The sequence below is a fragment of the Halichoerus grypus genome, chromosome 3 (assembly GCF_964656455.1).
Source record: "Halichoerus grypus chromosome 3, mHalGry1.hap1.1, whole genome shotgun sequence".
Classification (NCBI taxonomy): Eukaryota; Metazoa; Chordata; class Mammalia; order Carnivora; family Phocidae; genus Halichoerus; species Halichoerus grypus.
In genome coordinates this window covers 1,810,358-1,830,950 of record NC_135714.1, presented here as the reverse complement: position 1 = coordinate 1,830,950, position 20,593 = coordinate 1,810,358, and the positions used below count along the sequence as shown (strand labels likewise).

Below are 20,593 nucleotides of genomic sequence, written 5' to 3'. Positions count from 1 at the left end.
CTCCGTGGAGACGCGGCAGCCTTATGTGGGGAGAAGAGGTCGTCTGGGACTGTCCTAGCTAGAGAGGAGAAGCCAGCGCCTGGCTTCAGACGTTCAAGGGACAGGCTGACTTCCCTGTTAGGGGCTACTGCGGCTGGTGACTTGAAGCTGAAGCCGGAAAATTCTTAGGGCCCTTAAGAATTATGCTACCTCGGGGCGCCTGGGTGGCTCAGATGGTTAAGCGTCTGCCTTCGGCTCAGGTCATGATCCCAGGGTCCTGGGATCGAGTCCCGCATCGGGCTCCCTGCCAGGAAGGGAGCCTGCTTCTCCCTCTGCCTCTGCCTCTCTCTCATGAATAAATAAATAAAACATTTAAAAAAAAAAAAAAGAATTATGCTACCTCTCCTCTGCCCGTGCTCTGCAGACGGAACGGCGCGGCCTGGACGACAGCATACCTGTTTACAACACGGTTTACCAAATACCTGAAGCCCACTGTGGAGACCTACTGCTCAGAAAAAAAGATTCCTTTCGAAATATTAGTGCTCGTCGACATCGTACCTGGTCACCCAAGAGCTCTGATGACGTCCGGCGAGATTAGTGTTGTTTTCATGCCTGCTAATGCAACGTCCATTCTGCAGCCCACGGAGCAAGGAGTAATTTTGACTTTGAAGTCTTACATTTAAGAGACACGCTTCGCAAGGCTGTATTATTTAAGAGACACACCATAGATGGTGATTCCTGTGCTCGATCTGGGTAAATTGAGAATCTTCTGGAAAGGATTCACCATTCCAGACGCCATTAAGAAAATGTTCCCATGGTTCAATGTCAATACTAACAGGAGTTTGGGAGAAGTGGGTGCCAGCCCTCGTGGAGGACGTTGAGGGGTTCAAGACTCAGTGGAGGAAGTCACTGCAGATGTGGCGGAAACAGCCAGAGAGCTAGAAGTGGAGCCTGGAGAGGTGAGCGAACCGCTGCCCTCTCAGGATAACACTTGAATGGATGAGGAGGTGCTTCTATGGAGGAGCAGAGAAGGGGATTTCTTGAGATGGTGTCTACTCCCGGTGACGATCCTCTGAAGACTGTTGAAATACGGCAAGGATTTAGGATATTGCATAACCTTAGTTGATAGGTTGGCAGGGTTTGAGAGGACTGACTCCAGTTTTGAGAGAAGTTCTACTGTGGGTAAAATGCTATCAGACAACAGCACATGCTGGGCGCCTGGGTGACTCAATTGGTTAAGCGTCTGCCTTCAACTCAGGTCATGATCCTGGGGTCCTGGGATCAAGTCCCACATCGGGCTCCCCAGGCTCTGTGGGGAGCGTGCTTCTCCCTCTCCCTCTGCCTGCCACTCCCCCTGCTTGTGTTCTCTCTCTGTCAGATAAATAAAATCTTAAAAAAAAAAAAAAAAAAAGACAACATCACATGCCACAGAAAAATTCTTGTTTCCTGTGCTCTGGTATCATATCTAAGAAGTTATTGCCAAATTCAATATTGTGAAGCTTTTGCCTATGTTTCCTGTAAGAGTTTTATAGTTTTAGGTCTTACATTTAAGTCTTTGATACATTTTTTTTGAAGATTTTATTTATTTATTTGACAGAGAGAGAGAGATCACAAGTAGCAGACAGGCAGGCAGAGGGAGAGGGAGAAGCAGGCTCCCCACCGAGCAGGGAGCCCGATGCGGGGCTCGATCCCAGGATGCTGGGACCATGACCCGAGCCAAAGGCAGATGCTTAACCGACCGAGCCACCCAGCGCCCCGTCTTTGATCCATTTTGAGTTAATTGTTGTGTATGGTGTTCATATACAATATGCACTCTTTACAATAAAGAGTCCACCTTTATTCTTCTGCATGTGGATGTCCAGTTTTCCCCATAGCATTTGTTGAAAAAATTATACTTTCCCCATTGAATGGTCTTAGCACCCTTATCACCACCATTTGACCATATATGCAAGGGTTTATTTCTGGGCTTATTATTCTTTTTTTTTTTTAATTTAATATTTTATTTATTTATTTGAGAGAGAGAGAGAGCACGAGCACAGCTGGGGGAGGCAGAGGGAGAAGCAGACTTCCCACTGAGCAGGGAGCGTGATGTGTGGCTTGATCCCAGGACCCTGGGATCATAACCTGTCTGGGCTCATTATTCTATTCCCTTTGTGTAAATGCCTGTCTTCATGCCAGTGCCAGATTGTTTTGTTTACTGTAGCTTTGTAGTCAGGTTTGAATTCAGGTAGCATGAGTCCTGCTTTGTTCCTTTTTTCTTCTTCTAAGATTGTTTTGGGTATTTGGGGTCCCTTGAGATTCTATATGAATTTTAGGATGAATTTTTTGATTTCTGCAAAAAAGAAATCACTGGATTTTGATAGGGATTTTATTGAATCTATAGATCACTTTGAGTAATGTTAAACTTAAAAATAAAACTGTCAGTTATTTTACCAGCAAAAATGGGTTTATTACGGAGAGCAGAGATTTGCACTCCATGCAAGCTACAGCAAAACCATAGGCAAGTCCAGAGAACAAAGAAGAATGCTCTTTTATAGAGGAAAGGGGGAGATGGGAGGGCTCTTGAAGACAGACAGTCCATTGCAGTAAACTGGGAGTTTGAAGTGTAGTGACTTTTCATTGGTTGAGTTGTGACAGTCTCTCATGGGCTGGGCTGTTGGTGGGGGGCGGGGAGGAGAGAACCTTTCTTCCTTCTGCTGGGGTAGTAAAGTATAGTTAACCCTTGAACAACATGGGGGTTTTGGGTGCTGTCCCCCTGTGCAGTTGAAAATCCATGTATAACTCCTGACTCTCCAGAAAACTTTAACTATTGATAGTCTGCTGTTGATGGGAAGCCTTACCAATGACAAAAACAATTGATTAACACATACTTTGTATGTTACATGTATTATATGCTGTATTCTTAAAGTAAGCTAGCAAAAAGAAAATGTTCTTTTTTTTTTTTTAAGATTTTATTTATTTGACAGAGAGAGAGACAGTGAGAGACCACGCACCACATGGGGCTTCCTGCTCAGCGGGGAATCTGCTTCTCCCTCTCCCTCTGCCACTCCCCCACCCCCCTGCACCCTACTCATGCTCTCTCGCTCAAATAAATAAAGTCTTTTTTTTTTTTTTTAAGATTTATTTATTTATTTATTTACAGAGAGAGTGAGAGCGAGAGAGGGAACACAAGCAGGGGCAGAGGGAGAAGGAGAAGCAGGCTTCCCGCCGAGCAGGGAGCCTAATGCGGGGCTCGATCCCAGGACCCTGGGACCATGACCTGAGCCAAAGGCAGATGCTTAACAACTGAGCCACCCAGGCTCCCCAAAAAGAAAATGTTCTTAAGAAAATTAAGAACAGGGGTGCCTGGATGGCTCAGTCATTTAAGCATCTGCCTTCGGCTCAGGTCATGATCTCGGGGTCCTGGGATCAAGCCCTGAGTTGGGCTTCCTGCTTCAATGGGGAGCCTGTTTATCACTCTACCTCTGCTCCTCCCCGCCCCCCACTTGTACACTTGCACTTTCTCTCCCTTGTCTCAAATAAATAAATAAAAAATCTTAAAAAAAAATTAAGAACATTCCTGGGGCGCCTGGGTGGCTCAGTTGGTTGAATGTCTGACTCTTGGTTTTGGCTCAGGTCATGATCCTGGGGTTGGGAGATTGAGCCCCACATTGGGCTCATTGCTCTGTGGGGAGTCTGCTCGAGATTCTCTCTCCCTCTGCCCATCCCCCTGCTTGCACATGCACTGGCTCTCTCTCTCTAAATACATAAATCTTAAAAAAGAAAAAGAAAATTAAGAACATTACTGTCCAGAATGCAAGATACATCTTTTCCTGTTGGTTCTGCAATTGACGAGTGGTAGGGTATAAGGGCTCCCTGTTCTGGCCTCCTGATTCCATTTTAGTGAGGTTTCCCTTAATAATTTTCACATTAGTATTGACATCTTAACAATATTAAGTTTCCAGTTTGTTAACATGGGATGTGTTTCCATTTATTTATGTCCTAATTTCTTTCAGTAACGTTTTATAGTTTTCACTGTACAAGTCTTCCACCTCCTTGAGTGAATTAATTCCTAAGTCTTATCTTTTTTGATGCTGTTGTAAATAGAATTGCTTTTATAATTTCTCTTTCAGATTCTTTATTATTAGTATATAGAAATACTGCTGTTTTTCGTGTATTGACTTTGTCTCCTGATACTTGCTGAATTCATTTATTCTAAGTTTTTTTGTGTGTATGTGTGTGTGTGGAATATTTAAAGTTTTCTACATTCAAGATTATATCATCTGCAAAATATTTTACTTCCTTTCCTATTTGGATGCCTTTTCGTTCTTTTCTTTTGTTTTTTTCCTACTTGCTCTGGCTAGAATGTCTAGTACTATTTTTGAATAGAAGTGTTGAAAGTGGGTGCTGTTGACTTGTTCCTGATCTTAGAGGAAAAGCATTCAGTCTTTCACCATTGAGTATGATATTTGCTGTGGGTTTTTCAAATATGGCTTTTATTTTATTTATTTTTTTAGAAGATTTTATTTATTTATTTGGTGGGAGTGGGAAGGGAGACAGCATGAGCCGGGGGAGAGGTAGGGAGAGAGGGAGAAGCAGACTCCTCACTGAGCAGGGAGCCTGATGCAGGGCTTGATCCAGGAACCCTGTGATCATGACCTGAGCTGAAGGCAGACGCTTAACCAACTGAGTCACCCAGGTGCCTCAAATATGGCTTTTATTATGTGGAGATAGTGTTTGCCTCAATTGATACGATTATGTGTTTTTCTCCCTTCATTCTGTTAGTGTGGTGTATTACATTGATTGGCTTTCTTTTTCCTTCCTTTCTCTTTCTTTCTCTTTTTCTTTTCTTTCATGAAATATGTTTGTGAACTTAACCAGAGCAGGATAGTGTATTACCTAAATGTGTGTGTAACAAATCTAGTGAAAAATTGTCTGATTGGAAAAGTTTAATAATAACTTTGTTCACTCCATGGGATTGATGCTGACTCATAAATAGAAAACAAACATCAAACACATATGTTGTGCTTCTTGTCACCCAAAAGGCTTAATTCTCTTGCCATTATTGTTATCTATTTATCAACAATTGCCTAATTGTCTTCAGGTAGTATAAATGAGAATAAATGATAGGTATGTCAAGAACATGACCAATTTGTAACATGTAGAAAGTAGAACTAAAGTGCAAATAGAAATAATTCAGGGCTTATCAATATATAACTAAAACGATGCTCAATAATTGTCCAATTTCTCCAAATTGGCCTCTGATCCTTCTACATTGCAGTTCAGAAGATAAATATGCTGCACCTCTTATTCTTTTAAAAAGCCGGGGATAACCTTAGTCATGAGCATCACCTTTTCATAAACTATGATGAAACTTGCTCAAGGTTCCTTGTGGGAAGTTCACAAGCTATTTGTAGAAGCACTCTGGGCTGTAATACTTCCTCACTATTGGGCACCGATGAGAAGCAGGTGTTACATTAGATACTGAAAACCAGTATACTTTGAATCTGGTTCTGATGCTTTCTAGCTGTGTTACCTTGGGCAAGCCACTTAATGTTCTGGTTTTCTCATCAGTAAAACTAAAATAAGAAGACCTACCTCATAGGACTGTTTATGTATTTATTCAGTCAGTCATTAGATATTTGTCGAATGCCTACTGTATGCTAGATGTTTTGATAGGCCCTGGAAATGCAGAAAGGATCAGGAAACGCAGATTCCTATCTTTATGAAGCTTATATACTGGGTGCCTGAGTGGCTCAGTCAGTTAAGTGTCTGCCTTTGGCTCAGGTCATGATCTTGGGCTCCCGAGATCCCACACCACATGGGGCTCCCTGCTCAGCGGGGAATCTGCTTCTCCCTCTCCCTCTGCCACTCCCCCACCCCCCTGCACCCTGCTCATGCTCTCTCTCGCTCAAATAAATAAAGTGTTTTTTAAAATTTTTTTAATTTTTAATTTAATTTTTAATTTTTTAAAATATTTTATTTATTTATTTGAGAGAGAGAATGAGAGAGAGAGAGCATGAGAGGGGGAGGGTCAGAGGGAGAAGCAGACTCCCTGCCGAGCAGGGAGCCTGATGTGGGACTTGATCCTGGGACTCCAGGATCATGACCTGAGCCGAAGGCAGTCGCTTAACCAACTGAGCCACCCAGGTGCCCAAGTCTTTTTTTTTTTTTTTAAAGATTTATTTATTTATTTACAGAGAGAGAGAGCGAGAGCGAGAGAGGGAACACAAGCAGGGGCAGAGGGAGAGGGAGAAGCAGGCTTCCCGCTGAGCAGGGAGCTGGATGCAGGGCTCGATCCCAGGACCCTGGGACCATGACCTGAGCCGAAGGCAGACGCTTAACGACTGAGCCACCCAGGCGCCCCTCAAATAAATAAAGTCTTAAAAAAAAAGATGCTTATATGCTAGTTGAAAAAATAGAGATTGTAGAAATAATCAATTGCTTTTGTGGAAAATATGCAAAATGGATGTATAGTACATTATGAGTTTTTATGTTGTAAGGAACATGTGATTTAACATATATAAAGAACATAGCATAATCTTTTGCACCTAGTTGATACTCAGAAGATGGGAATATCATCTACCATTGCTTAAGTATTTATTTATTGAGCATCTGTATAGGAATGGAGTGTGCATGCGCAGCACTGTGGGTTATGTTTTTCCATTTCTCCCAATATTGAGTATAGTATATTCATTTCACAAGCATGTGTACAGTGTCAGGGTTGTGCCAGGCTCTGGAGCAGTGTTAATCCAGTATAATTGGAGTGAAGAATGTAAAGAATAACACAGGAAGTGGCTATAAAGTTAAATTGGGGGCAGATTGTGACTACCTTTACTACCTTATAAAGGTGTTAACTGCATATTCTTTTAAGCACTAGGCTAGGGGAATGCAAAAATGATCAAGGTCCATTTCTTGCTCTTCAAATTGTGGAATCACACATGCACATAAATGATCACTTTTTTTTCTTCCTTACCAATTTGGATGCTTTTTATTTCTTTTTCTTGCGTGGTTGCTATTGCTAGGACTTCCAGTACTATGTTGAATAAAAGTGGTGAGAGTGGACATCTTTGTCTTGTTCCTGATCTTAGAGGAAAATCTCTCAGTTTATCACCATTTAATATGTTAGCTGTGGGTTTTTCATATATGGTCTTTACTATGTTGAGGTGTGTTCTCTTTAAATCTACTTTGTTGAGAGGTTTTTTTTTTTTTTAAGATTTTATTTATTTGACAGAGAGAGAGAGAGCACAAGCAGGGGGAGCGGCAGGGAGAGGGAGAGGGAGAAGCAGGCTCCCCGCTGAGAGGGAGCCCAATGCAGGACTCAATCCCAGGACCCTGGGATCATGACCTGAGCCGAAGGCAGATGCTTAGCCAACAGAGCCACCCAGGAGCCCCGAGAGAGAGAATCTTAAGCAGGTTCCACTCTCAGTGGGAGCCTGACATGGGACTCGATCTCACAACCCTGAGATTGTGACCTGAACCAAAATCAAGAGTCAGATGCTTAACTGACTGAGTCACCCTGGTGTTCCCTAACTCTTCTTTAAATGTTTGGTAGAACTCACCTGTGAAGCCGTCAGATCCTGGACTTTTGTTTGTTGGGAGTTTTTTGAGTAGTGATTCAGTTTCATTGTTAGTAATTGGTCTGTTCAGATTTTCTATTCTTTTTGTTTTTTATTAAAGATTTTATTTATTTATTTGAGAGAGAGAGAGTGAGAGAGCATGAGCAGGGGATGGGGCAGAGGGAGAGGGAGAGGGAGAGGGAGAAGCAGGCTCCCTGCTGAGCAGGGAGCTAGATGAGGGACTCAATCCCAGGACCTGGAGATCCTGACGTGAGTCAAAGGCAGAGGCTTAACGAACTGAGCCACCCAGGCACCACTCTATTTCTTCTTGATTTAGCTTTGGGAAGTTATATGTTCCTTGGAATGTATCCATTTCTTCAAGGTTGTCCAATTTGTTGGCATATAATTTTTCATAATATTCTCTTTTTTTTCCTTTTTTCTTTTTTTAAAGATTTTATTTATTTATTTGACAGAGAGAGACACAGTGAGAGAGGGAACACAAGTAGGGGGAGTGGGAGAGGGAGAAGCAGGCTTCCCACTGAGCAGGGAGTCCAATGTGGGACTCCGATCCCAGGACCCTGGGATCATGACCTGAGCTGAAGGCAGACGTTTAACGACTGAGCCACCCAGGCACCCCATAATATTCTCTTATAATCCTTTGTATTTCTGTGGTGTCAGTTTTTTTTTTTTCCCCTTTCATTTCTGATTTTGAGTTCTCTCTTTCTCTCTCTTTTTGAGGAGTCTGGCTAAAGATTTATCAATTTTATTAATCTTTTCAAAGAACCAGGTCCTGGTTTCATTGATCTGTTTTATTGTTTTTTAGTCTCTCTCTCATTTATTTCTGCTCTAATCTTTATTATTTCCGAAAGGCTGTTTATTTGAGATTTTTTTTTCCTGCTTGTTGAGGTAGACCTATTATAGCAATAATCTTTTCTCTTAGAACAGCTTTTGCTGCATCCCAAAGATTTTGGACTGTTGTATTTTCATTTGTCTCCCTATATTTTTTTGTTTCATCTTCAATTTTTTGATTGATTCATTCATTGTTTAGTAGTATGTTATTTAACCTTTCTATATTTGTGTTCTTCCCAGATTTTTTTTCTTGTGATTGATTCCTAGTTTCATACTATTGTGGTTGGAAAAGATGCATGGTATGACTTTGATCTTTTTGAATTTAAGACTTGTTTTGTGGTCAACTGTGGAGAATGTTCTGTGTATACTTCAAAAGAATGTGTAGGGACACCTGGCTGGCTCAGTCAGTAGAACATGTGACTTTTTTTTTTTAAGATTTTATTTATTTTTTCATGGGGGGGAGCTTCCTGTGGAGCAGGGAGCCCGATGCAGGACTCAATCTCAAGACCCCGGGATCACAACCTGAGCTGAAGGCAGACGCTTAACCGACTGAGCCACCCAGGCGCCCCCTTTTTTTTTTTAAAGATTTTATTTATTTATTTGAGAGAAAGAGTGAGAGAGCACGAGAGGAGGGAGGGTCAGAGGGAGAAGCAGACTCCCTGCTGAGCAGGGAGCCCAATGAGGGACTCAATCCCGGGACTCCAGGATCATGACCTGAGCTGAAGGCAGTTGCTTAACCGACTGAGCCACCCGGGCACCCAGAACATGTGACTCTTAGTTCCAGCCCATATTGGGTGTGGAGCCTACTTGGAAAAAAAAAAAATTGTTTTTGGATATGATGTTCAGGGGCGCCTGGGTGGCTCAGTTGGTTAGGCGGCTGCCTTCGGCTCGGGTCATGATCCCAGGGTCCTGGGATCGAGCCTCGCGTCGGGTTCCCTGCTCAGTGGAGAGCCTGCTTCTCCCTTTCCCTCTGCCTGCCACTCTGCCTACTTGTGCTCTCTATCTCTCTGTCAAATAAAAAAAAAAAAAATCTTTGAATATGATGTTCAGAAAATAACTGTTAGTTCCATCTGGTTCAATGTATCATTCAAAGCCACTGTTTTGGGGCACCTGGGTCGTTCAGTCAGTTAAGGGTCTGCCTTTGGCTCAGATCATGATCTCAGTGTCCTGGGATCAAGCCCGGAATCAGGCTCCCTGCTCAGTGGGGGGTCGGCTTTTCCCTCTCCCTCTGCACCTCCCCCCCCCCCCGCACCCCGCTTGTGCACTCTCTCTCAAATAAAATATTAAAAATAAAAAAGGTCACTGTTTCCTTGTTTTTCTGTCTGGATGATCTATCCATTGATGTAAATAGGGTGTTAAAGTCCCTTGCTAGTATTAGTATCAATTTCTTCCTTTATGTCTATTAATAGTTGCCTTATGTACTTGAGTGCTCCCATGCTGGGTATATAAATATTTACAATTGTTATATCTTGTTGGAGTGTTCCCTTTATGATTATGTAGTGTCTCTCTCTTGTTTTTTTTAACTTAATTTTTTAAAAGATTTTATTTGAGAGAGAGAGAAAGCGAGCAAGCATGAGTGGGGGGCAGAGGGAGAAGCAGACTCCCTGCTGAGCAAGGAGCCCAATGAGGGGCTCGATCCCAGGACCCTGGGATCATGACCTGAGCTGAAGGCAGATGCTTAACCAACTGAGCCACTCAGGTGCCCCTCTTTGTCTCTTGTTATTGTCTTTGTTTTAATGTCTGTTTTGTCTGATATAAGTATTGGTACCCCAGTTTTCTTTTTGCTTTTATTTATATGATCCCTTCACTTTTCCATCCCTTCATTTTTAATCTATATTTTTTTTATGTCTCAAATGGGTCTATTGTAGGCAGCACATAGATGGGTCTTGCTTTTTTATCCATTCCGTCACTCTTTGTTTTTTGATTGGACCATTTAGTACATTTACATTCAGAATAATTGTTGATAGACATGTGCTTATTGCTGTTTTGTTAATTTGTTTTATGGTTGTTTTTGTAGTTCTCTCTTGCCTCATCATTTGATGGCTTTCTTTAGTGATATGCTTGGATTCTTTTCTCTTTATATTTTGCTTATCTATTATAGGTTTTTGATTTGTGGTTACCATTAAGTTTATATATAACCTCTTAAGCATATAGTAGTCTGTATTAGGATGATGGTTGCTTAAGTTTGAATCTATTTTGAAAGCACTAAGTTTTTACTCCTCCCATCCCCATGTTTTATGTATATGATATCATACTTTACATCCTTTTTATTTTGTGAATCCCTTGACTGATTTTTATAGATATCATTGATTTTGCTGCTTTTGTGCTTTTTTTTTTAAATGTTTTATTTATTTATTCATGAGAGTCAGAGAGAGAGAGGCAGAGGCAGAGGGAGAAGCAGGCTCCCCGCCTAGCAGGGAGCCCGATGTGGGACTCGATCCCAGGACCCTGGGATCATGACCTGAGCTGAAGGCAGACGCTTAACCATCTGAGCCACCCAGGCGCCCCGCTGCTTTTGTGCTTAAACTCTGTACTGGTTTTACAGGTAATTAATCTGTTTATTACTTTATGTTTGTATTTATCTGTGAAAATTTTTTCTTTCCTAATTTGCTTACTCCTGATTATGGCCTTTACTTTCCACTCAAAGAATTCCCTTTAACATTTTTGTAAGGCTGGCTTAGCGATGATGAGTTCCTTTAGCTTTTGTTTGTCTGGGAAACTCTTTATCTCTCCTATTCTGAATGATAACCTTGCTGGGTAGATTATTCTTTGCTGTAGGTTTTTTCCTTTCAGCACTTTGAATATGTCATGCCACTTCCGTCCGGCCTGCAGTTTCTGCTGAAAAATCAGCTGACGGCCTTTTGGGGTTTTCCTTGTATGTAACTATTGTCTTTTCTCTTCCTCCTTTTAAAATTCTTTGTCACTACTTTTTGCCATTTTAATTACTATGTGTCTTGGTGTAGACCTCCTTGGGTTGATTTTGTTGGGGGCCCTCTGTGGATCCTGGATCTGGATTTCTTTTCCTTCCCAGATTTAGGAAGTTTTTAACTCTTAAGTCTTCAAGTAAATTCTCTGCCCTCTTTTCTCTCTCTTCTCTTTCTGGGATCCTTATAATGCAAATGTTATTATACTTGATGTTGCTGAGTTCCCTTAATCTATTATCATTTTTTATGTTTTTTTGCTATTCAGCTTGGTTGCATTCCATTACTCTGTCTTCCAGCTCAGTGATCCATTCTTTTGCCTCCTCTAATTTGCTGTGGATTCCCTCTAGTATATTTTTTATTTCAATGATTGAGAAGTCTTTATCTCTGATTTTTTTTTTTTTTTAATATTCTCTGTCTCCTTGTTGAAGGTCTCACGAGGTCCTCCACCCTGTTCTCAAGTCCAGTGAATATCTTTATGACCATTATTTTGAATTCTCAATCAGGTGTATCACTTATCCCCGTTTCACTTGGTCTCTTGCTGTGATTTTGTCCTATTCTTTCATCTGGGGCATACTCCTCTGTCTCCTCATTTTGTCTAATTCTCTGAGTTTGTTTCTATGTGTTAGGAAGTTCAGTTATGTCTCCTGATCTTGAAAGTAGTGGCCTTGGGAAGAGGTCCTCTAGTGCCCTGCAGTCTCCCCTGTTCACCAGGTGGTGCTTCAGGGCTGTCTTCTCTGTGTGTTGTGTGTCCCCTGCCGTTGTGCCTGAGCTGCGTTTGCCTTCCAGTTGGCTGCAGTGGTCCCCTTTGCCTGTGTGGGTGGGGTTTAGTCTCTCTGTGTTAAGGGGCCAGTCTGGGGCTGCCTTGGGCTTCTCCTTGGTTCAGACCAGATGCTTGCCCTCAACCTGTTTGCCAGAACTGTGGTTGCACTGAATGCAGGGTGCTTTCCCTGTTGTTCCCTGCGAGGCTTTTATGGGTGGGCACAACCTGCAGTCAGACCAGATACTGCCCCCAGTCTGTTAGGGTTGCAGTCTCCCTGAACTACAGGACTCTTTCTTCATGCTGCTCCGTGTGAGGGTTTTGTTCATGGATGGGCTGGCCATCAGATCAGTTGTCTGCGCCCAGCCTACCGTTGGGGTTGCAGTCGAACTGGTGTCTGTGGTTGTCTTCCCTTCTCCCAGGGTAGGAGTCACTTTGGTGTTGGCCACTGTCAGGGCTTCTTGCTGAGACGTCAGGCACCTTGGAGGGACTCCTGCTGAGTGGGACAGGTTGGATGGGATGGATCCGCAGGAGAATGTGGGGGCAGGGGAATGGGCATGGTGTTAGCGAGCTAGATAGTGTTCATGCTGGTTCCCACAGATGTCTGGGTATCTAGGTTGGCAGGGAGGGGAAGAGAAATGGTGCCCACTAGCTTTTTTCTTCTTGGACAAGGCTACTAAAGATCCCTGCCCTCCAGTGCACGTTCTGAGATTAGTAAATAAACCTCCCATACACCCCAGGCACTTTTCAAATGCTGCTTCTAGGTGGGATTGTTTGTTGTGCTGTCTCTCTAAGGGCAGAGACTCAGTGTTCTTGGTGATAATCTCCACTGATTGTCCCTTCTGTTTGTGGTTAGTCTCACAGGTTAGTTTGGTTCCCAACTGGGACTCTGCCCTTCCTACCATTTTTCATTTTTCAGTGTGACCTCCCCTCTACAGTTAACTGTGGAGAGTCTTTGGTTCATTCTTTGGATTAATTACACTGATGTCTAGATGATCACTTCTTTTTAAAAAAAGTTTTTTTTTAAAGATTTTTATTTATTTGAGAGAGAGAGAGCATGAATGAGGGGAGATGGAGAAGCAGACTCCCTGCTGAGTAGGGAGCCCGACATGGGACTCGATCCCAGGATCCTGGGATCATGACCTGAGCCCAAGGCAGACACTTAACCGACTGAGCACCCAGGCACCCCTAGATGATCACTTCTTGAAGCAAGTTGTGAAAGGGATGGAGGGATGTGTAGTGGGGAAATACTGAACTCAGTAAGTATATAGGTAAGCCAACTTAAGTTTCCAAACCAGAACACTGGTATTATAGTGTCAACTGCTTTTTTTTTTTTCTTCAGATAACAGTTAACATAACATTAGTTTCAGGTGTACCACATAATGATTTCATGTTTGTATATATTGAGAAATGATCACCACAGTAAGTCTAGTTAACATCCATTGATCAATTTTTGTATGTTTATAATAGCTTTATGTTCCAGTAAAAAAATTCCCCTTGATTGTGGTGTATAAAAGGATTCTTTTAATATGCTGCCTAATTCGGTTTGCTAGTGTTTTGTTGATTTTTGCATCTGTGTTCATCATGGAGGTTAGTCTATAATTTTCTTTTCTTACAGTGTCTTTGTCTGGCTTTGGTATCAGGGTAATGCTGGCCTCATAGGATGAGCTGGGAAGTGTTCCCTCCTTTTTTTTTTTTTTTTTGGAAAAGCTTAAGAAGGATTAGTATTCTTCACATGTTTGCTAGAATTCACCTGTGAAGCTATCAGTTCTAAGGCTTTTCTTTGTTGGGAGAGTTTTGATTACTGACTCAATCTCCTTACTAGGTAGAAGTGTGTTCAGTTTTTCTATTTCTCTGTGATTTAGTTTTAGTAGGTTTTGTGTTTCTAGGAATTTGTTAATTTCATCTAGGTTATCCAATTTGCTGCTGTACAATTGTTCATAGTACTCTGATTCTTTTTATTTCTGTAGAATTGGTAGTAATGTCTCCTCCCCACTTTCATTTCTGCTTTTAGTAATTTGTCTTTTTTCTTTAGTCTGTCTAGCTAAAGGTTTGTCAATTTTCTTGATCTTTTAGAAAAATCAACTCTTGGTTTTATTGATTTTTCTCTGTTCTTTTTTTTTCTCTGTTTCACTTACCTCTGCTCTAATCTTTGTGATTTCTGCCCTTCTGCTAGTAGCTTTGGGTTTAGTTTGTTCTTGTTTTTCTGGTTTCTTAAGTGATAAAGTTAGGTTGTTGACTGGAGATCTTTCTTGTTTATAAAGGCAAGTGTTTATAGCTATAGATGTCCCCCTTAACATTGCTTTCACTGGATCCCATAAGTTTTGGTATGTTGTGTTTTCATTTTAATTTTCTCTAAGTATTTCTTAATTTTCTTGTGAGTTCTTCTTTGATTAATTGATTTAAAAGTGTGTTGATTGGGGCACCTGGGTGGCTCAGTCAGTTAAGCATCTGCGTTCGGCTCAGGTCATGATTCCAGGGTCCTGGGATCGAGCCCCACATCGGGCTCCTTGCTCAGCGGGGAGCCTGCTTCTTCCTCTGCCTGGCGCTCCCCCTGCTTGTGCTCTCTCTCTCGCTCTGTCAAATAAATAAAATCTTAAAAAAAAAAAATCTACTGAGACTTAATATGTGGTCTAACATACAGTCTAGTCTGGAAAATGTCCCAAGTGTACTTGAGAAGATCTTGTATGTGGCTGTTGCTGGTGGGTGTTTGTACATCTCTTAGATCTAGTTGGTTTACTGTGCTAAGTCCTGTTTTCTTAAGTCTGGTTGTTTAGTAACTATTGAGAGTAGAGTATTGATGTCTCTAACCATTATTGTAAACTATTTCTCTCTTCAGTTCTTTTTTTTTTTTTTTAAAGATTTTATTTTATTTATTTATTCGAGAGAGAGAGAGAGAGAGAGAGAAACAGCATGAGAGGGGAGAGGGTCAGAGGGAGAAGCAGGCTCCCCGCCGAGCCGGGAGCCCGATGTGGGACTCGATCCCAGGACTCCAGGACCATGACCTGAGCCGAAGGCAGTCGCTTAACCAACTGAGCCACCCAGGCGCCCCTCTCTCTTCAGTTCTGACAGTTTTTGTTTCATATATTTTGCTAGTCTATTAATAGGTGCACAAATGCTTATAATTGTTCTATTTTCTTGCTGTATTAAACCTTTTTTTGATGTATAATGTTCTTTGTCTTTTGTAACCTTTTTTCATTGAAGTATTTTGTTTTATATTAGTATAGGCACCCCTACTCTCCATCCTTTTTTACTTTCAGTCTGTTTGTGTCTTTGTATCTCAAGTGAGTTTCTTGTAGACAACCTGTAGTTGGATCTTTTGTTTTATCCATTCTGCCAAATCTCTCTTTTATTTTATTTTATTATTATTTTTTAAAATGTTTTATTTATTTGACAGAGAGAGACACAGTGAGAGAGGGAACACAAGCGGGGGAGTGGGCGAGGGAGAAGCAGACTTCCCGCGGAGCAGGGAGCCCGATGCAGGGCTCGATCCCAGGACCCAGGGATCATGACCTGAGCCGAAGGCAGACGCTTAACAACTGAGCCACCCAGGCGCCCCCAAATCTCTCTTTTAATTGGAGGGTTTAATCCATTAATATTTAGGGTAATTACTGATAAGGATGAGTTAGATAGATGTCTTATAGGCTTTTTGTTCCTCATTTTCTGCTTTACTGTCTTTGTGTTTATTCACATATTAGTGAAATGTTTAAACTTTCTCATTTCCTTTGTATATATTCTACAGCTTTTCTTTTTTTAGTATATGTGCTGTCAAAACGAGCACTATTCTACAGCTTTTGTGTGTGTGTGTGTGTGTGTGTGTGTGGTTACAATGGGAATTATATTTGACATCCTAAAGTTACACTATTCTAAGTTGAATGTATATCAGGTTAACTTCACTTGATCTTAGCCAAAAGGGCGAGAAGCGATTATCAGGTTAACTTCAATAACATAAAAAACTCTGCTCCTTTACAGTTCTGTCCCCATCCCTTTCAGTTGTTGATGTCACAAAATTTTGATTTAATTTTAATTTTCTCTATATGTAGTTGCTTCTGAATGTCCTTGCCTTTATTTTGTGTATTTTTATGTATGTATGTAAACAGGCCTGAATGGCCTTGTCTTCAGTGTCTGGTTCCCAAACCGGGGGGGAGAGAAAAATGAAAGGGGGGGAAAGGGCTCCCTCCCTTTAAATGTCCAAGTCACTTCAGCTGGGGGAGAGGGGCTCTGCAACCATGGGGGAGCAAAGCGGCTGCCTCTTCTCTGTGTTTGCACCTTTGTGATAGGAAGGAGCAATCAGTGATGAGAGCACAGATTTCCAGTGTTTGGAGGGCAGGGTCTTTTTTGTCCACCCTGGCTCCTGCAAGATGTGTGCTAGTTGCTGCAGAAACATGCAGGTGGCTGGGTGTGGGGGATGGGCTACGAGCTGAAATTGGTTGAAATTAACCTCAGTTGACTGGCCAAGTCCTTCCCTGGAAGTTGGAATCCTTCAGTAGATTCCAGGTTTCCAAAATAGTGACATTAGATGGATTCTGCCAATGCCACTGTTTCTCAGGTGGGGAGGTAGATTCCTGGTGCTTCCTGCTCCACCAGCGTCCCAGATTCCTCCAAGCCATGTTAGGTTTTGTCCTTGTCTGTTCACCTTGCTCTCCACCACACTCTTCTGGAGGGGAGGAAGCATGTTGCTATCTTACTGCTGCTTCCCAGGGTCCATCTGAAGTGTTTGGCACTTGGGGTAAAGGCTCAGTTAACTGGCCTTACAATTCCAGCCTGTTCTCATCTCTTACAGTCCCACAGGGGCTGGTCGCAGGGACAGTCCTGGGCTGGGCTGTGATGCTCAGGAAGGAGAGAGAAGGGAGGACTATACTGGGTTGGACAGTGTCCCCCTCACCCCCAATTCGTTTCCATCTGGAACCTGTGAATGGGACCTTTTTTGGAAATTGGGTCTTTGCAAGATGTAATGAATTAAAACGATGTCATACTAGGTTAGGGTGGATTGATGATTGGTGTCCTTAGCAGAAGGCCACATGAAGATGGAAGCAGAGATTGGAGTGGTACATCTACAAGCCCAGGATTACTGGCAACCACCAGGAGCTGGAGGAGGCAAGGGAGGATTCTTCCTTTTTGCCCTGGAAGAAGCACGGCCCTACTGATGCCTGGATTTGGGACTTCTGGCTTCCAGAATTGTGAGAGAGTGAACTTCTGTTGTGGACTGGTTAGGGCAGCCGAGCGTACTAACAGAGGGATGAGGACCGGGAGGCTGTGCCTCTTATTTTTAAGGCTGATCCACAAGACTACAGAATTCTTTTTTTTTTTTTTTTATAATTTTTTTTTTTTAAAGATTTTATTTATTTATTTGACAGAGAAAGACACAGCGAGAGAGGGAACACAAGCAGGGGGAGTCGGAGAGGGAGAAGCAGGCTCTCCCCTGAACAGGGAGACCGATGTGGGGCTCGATCCCAGGACCCCGGGATCATGACCTGAGCCGAAGGCAGCCGCTTAACCGACTGAGCCACCCAGGCGCCCCTAGACTACAGAATTCTTCACACTTTGTATTCCCAGCTCTGAAGGAGAGTAGGGTAGTGCCCCCCAGCAAGCCTCCGTGTGAGCTAGGTTCTTTCTAAAGTGATGTTTGAAAGCTGGTTTTTAAGACAAAAATAAGGCTGGTGAGTCCTTTAGAACTAACCTCACCCCTGTAGGTGGCCACGTGTCTGTGGGTTTTCCGTGTCTGTATTGTGAGCAGCCTGAGAACAGAGCCCAGGTCCTGACCCTTGTACTGCCCTCACTCCCAGACAGTTACTGGGCATCTGCATGGGGCCGGGCCCGGTGCCCGGGGCTGGGGTGTGGAGACAAAGCATGCCCTCGGGAAGGTCCACGAGCCCCCCCGGAGCCAGGGGACATGCTGCCCCCCCCCCCCCCGCATTTGTAGGGATGCTTGTTTCTCCTGCTGTCTCCAGTTGACCAGTGAGGAAGCATGCTTAGAACCCAGGTCTTGCCCAAAGCTCCTCCAGCCCCAAGAGGACGTGCGGAAGCTAGAGGAGATGCTGTGGTAGCCTCTTTACCCAGTCACTCCAGTGGCTACCGACCCCAAGAGCCTCAGTCTGCCCAACCGTAGAATGGGAGAGATGGTAGAAGCTGTCTCGTAGGATGTGTGGAAACTGCATGGCTGGTACGGAGGGAGGGCGTAGCAGGCAAGAGCTGCTCCTGCCGTCACTGCGGTTATTTGCTAAATTTATGAGTCCCCTGGAGAGCAGCCTTTATGGGTATTGTTTATAGGACTCCCGTCTGTATTTGTATTACATATATTTGCATATGGGTCGATATCTGTTTCACACAGAGACGTATTTACCCTGAACAGACTTCAGTATTAGATATTGACAAGGATAGAGACATTTCTCCATTGTGCTAATTTGAGTAACTTTGAAATTTTAATGGAAACTGCACTCGGGGCAGACGTCTTTATGCACCGTCTGTTCACTCCATGCACGTGTTTGAGCCACTGTTGAGGGTAACAAAGTCTAAGATCAGCGAGCACGGCAAAGAAAGGTTACTGCCCTCAGGCACCTCCCTCCACCAGCGGCAACAAAGCCAGACCAAAGGTGTAACGTGGGCAGAGGGAAACCAGGCCAGGCCAGGGGCTGGACACACCAGAGGGCGGGGCTCCTGCAGTCCTGTCCAGACATGAGAGCACGGGATAGGGCCCCTGCTCTCAGTTTTTAAAGAAAACAAATTCAAGGCTAATTAAGAGGCCTAGTTTTGTGTTTCCAGGCTCAAGGCCACAGGAAGAGTCAGCAGTGGGAACCTGAGCTTAGCCTGGGATTTGGCCTTATTTTTCTTGTTCATAGAATTTTATGTTAAGGAGCCATTTGGTTGGTTCTCAGCTGCATAAATGCCCCATTGCGCTGTGTCTGGTCATGGCCACATCCAGGCCAGGTGACTTGGCACCAGCTGGCAGCCCGTGGCTGTGTGGACACGGCCCCCAGGCCCTGTCCTTCCAAGGCCTGCGGGTCCTGCCTGGTGCTGAAGGGCCGTCTGCTGGGAGGAGGTACCGATGCTGAGGGGCCAGCTTTCAGGGAGGGGCCTCCTCTTCCTTCAGCCCAGAAAGGCCTGGACTCTACTCAGGGGGGAGGTCAGGGAGCGGCCCTCAAGTAGGAAAGTGAAAGGAGTGGCCTCAGCGGCTGTGCGGCCGACGTGCCCCTGGATCTCAGACCCCTGCGAAGGGATGAGGGAACGCGGCTGCCGGACACGTCGGGCAGCTGTCCCTGTTCTGGGCGCCTTGCCGGGGGTGGTTTCCGTCTTACACTCTGTCATACTGCCCCCATCCTGTCACTCCTGCACTTGATGTTGGACATGTCCCACTGGCCTCTCTTTTCAGGCCTGCCTTGGGACGTGGGTCTGGAACAGCCTCTTCCTCTAGACCTTTGCTAAGAGAGCCAGACTGACCATCCTAACGAGGGCTTTTCTTCTTTCTGGTCTTGTTCTTAACTTCTTGAGTGAAGTTGAAGGAAGTGAGAAAGAGAAGGCTCTTAAAAACTCGAGAGGGTGAGACTTCCAGAATGTGTTCTGGGTCACCTGGTTAGAGTGATGGAGGTCACCGCAGGTGCGTGGGGAGTTTGGGTGCGGGAGCCTTTGCCTCATGGGTTCGGGTGTTGGTCCAGGAGCCAGGGCGGGCCCCTGAGTTCCACCAATTATTTCTCTAAGATTTTAGTTACTTATTTATTTGTCAGAGAGAGAGAGGGAGAGCGAGCGAGCACACAAGCAAGGGGAGCGGCGGGCAGAGGGAGAAGCAGGCTCCCCTCGGAGCAGGGAGCCGATGCGGGACTTGATCCCAGGACCCTGGGATGATGACCTGAGCTGACGGCAGACGCTTAACCAAGTGAGCCACCCAGGCGCCCCCACCAGTCTTGAAAACGGTCCAGTCGTGTGACTTCGGGGCATGTCTCCCATGGGCCGTGTCCATCGGTTGGAGGTGTTCTCTGCAAATCTGGAATCTACTGTGGGGTTCCAGGCTGCAGTCAGAAGGAATGAGGCAGGTCTGTGCTGCTGTGCGAGCAAGGTGAAGAGCACGCTGTCGTAGGCCCCATCTGTGCATGAAGACTGCCGCTGTGGATGCTCATACACATTCTGGAAAGATATGTGCCCAAATGGTGAAGAGGAAATGCCTCTGCAAAGTGGCACTTGAGGTGGAGGGGTCAGTGGGGAAAGAGGATTTCAGTTCTCATGGCATTTCCTTCCGTATGTTTGAATTTGTGACAGCCACGCACATTTTTTGCTTAAAGCAAAACGGGTCCTTTAGTAACGTGGCCTGGCGTCTCCTTCTTCTGGGGGTCCTGGTGTCTGTCCCTCCTCACACGCATGGGTGGGGGTAGGGGCTGTGAGCCGCGCGGGGTGGAGGCCAGCTCCCGCCTTCCCTGCGCGCCCTCCCGCTGGTTTCCCACCTGCAGGCTGCCCTGGCTCACCCTGCCCACCTCCTCTCACTGCGGGTGCGGCAGCGTTCTTTGAAGTACAACAGTAAGGCCAGACAGAAAGCAGATTGTAATTTTAAGGACTTT

The 20,593-nt window shown here is 44.2% G+C and overlaps 1 protein-coding gene across 2 annotated transcripts in view; it reads left to right on the top strand.

Annotated features, from left to right (window-relative positions):
• Window positions 1-20,593, top strand: part of TNIP2 (TNFAIP3 interacting protein 2) — a 35,600-nt gene that overhangs the window by 8,729 nt on the left and 6,278 nt on the right. The gene's annotated exons all lie outside the window — the stretch shown is intronic.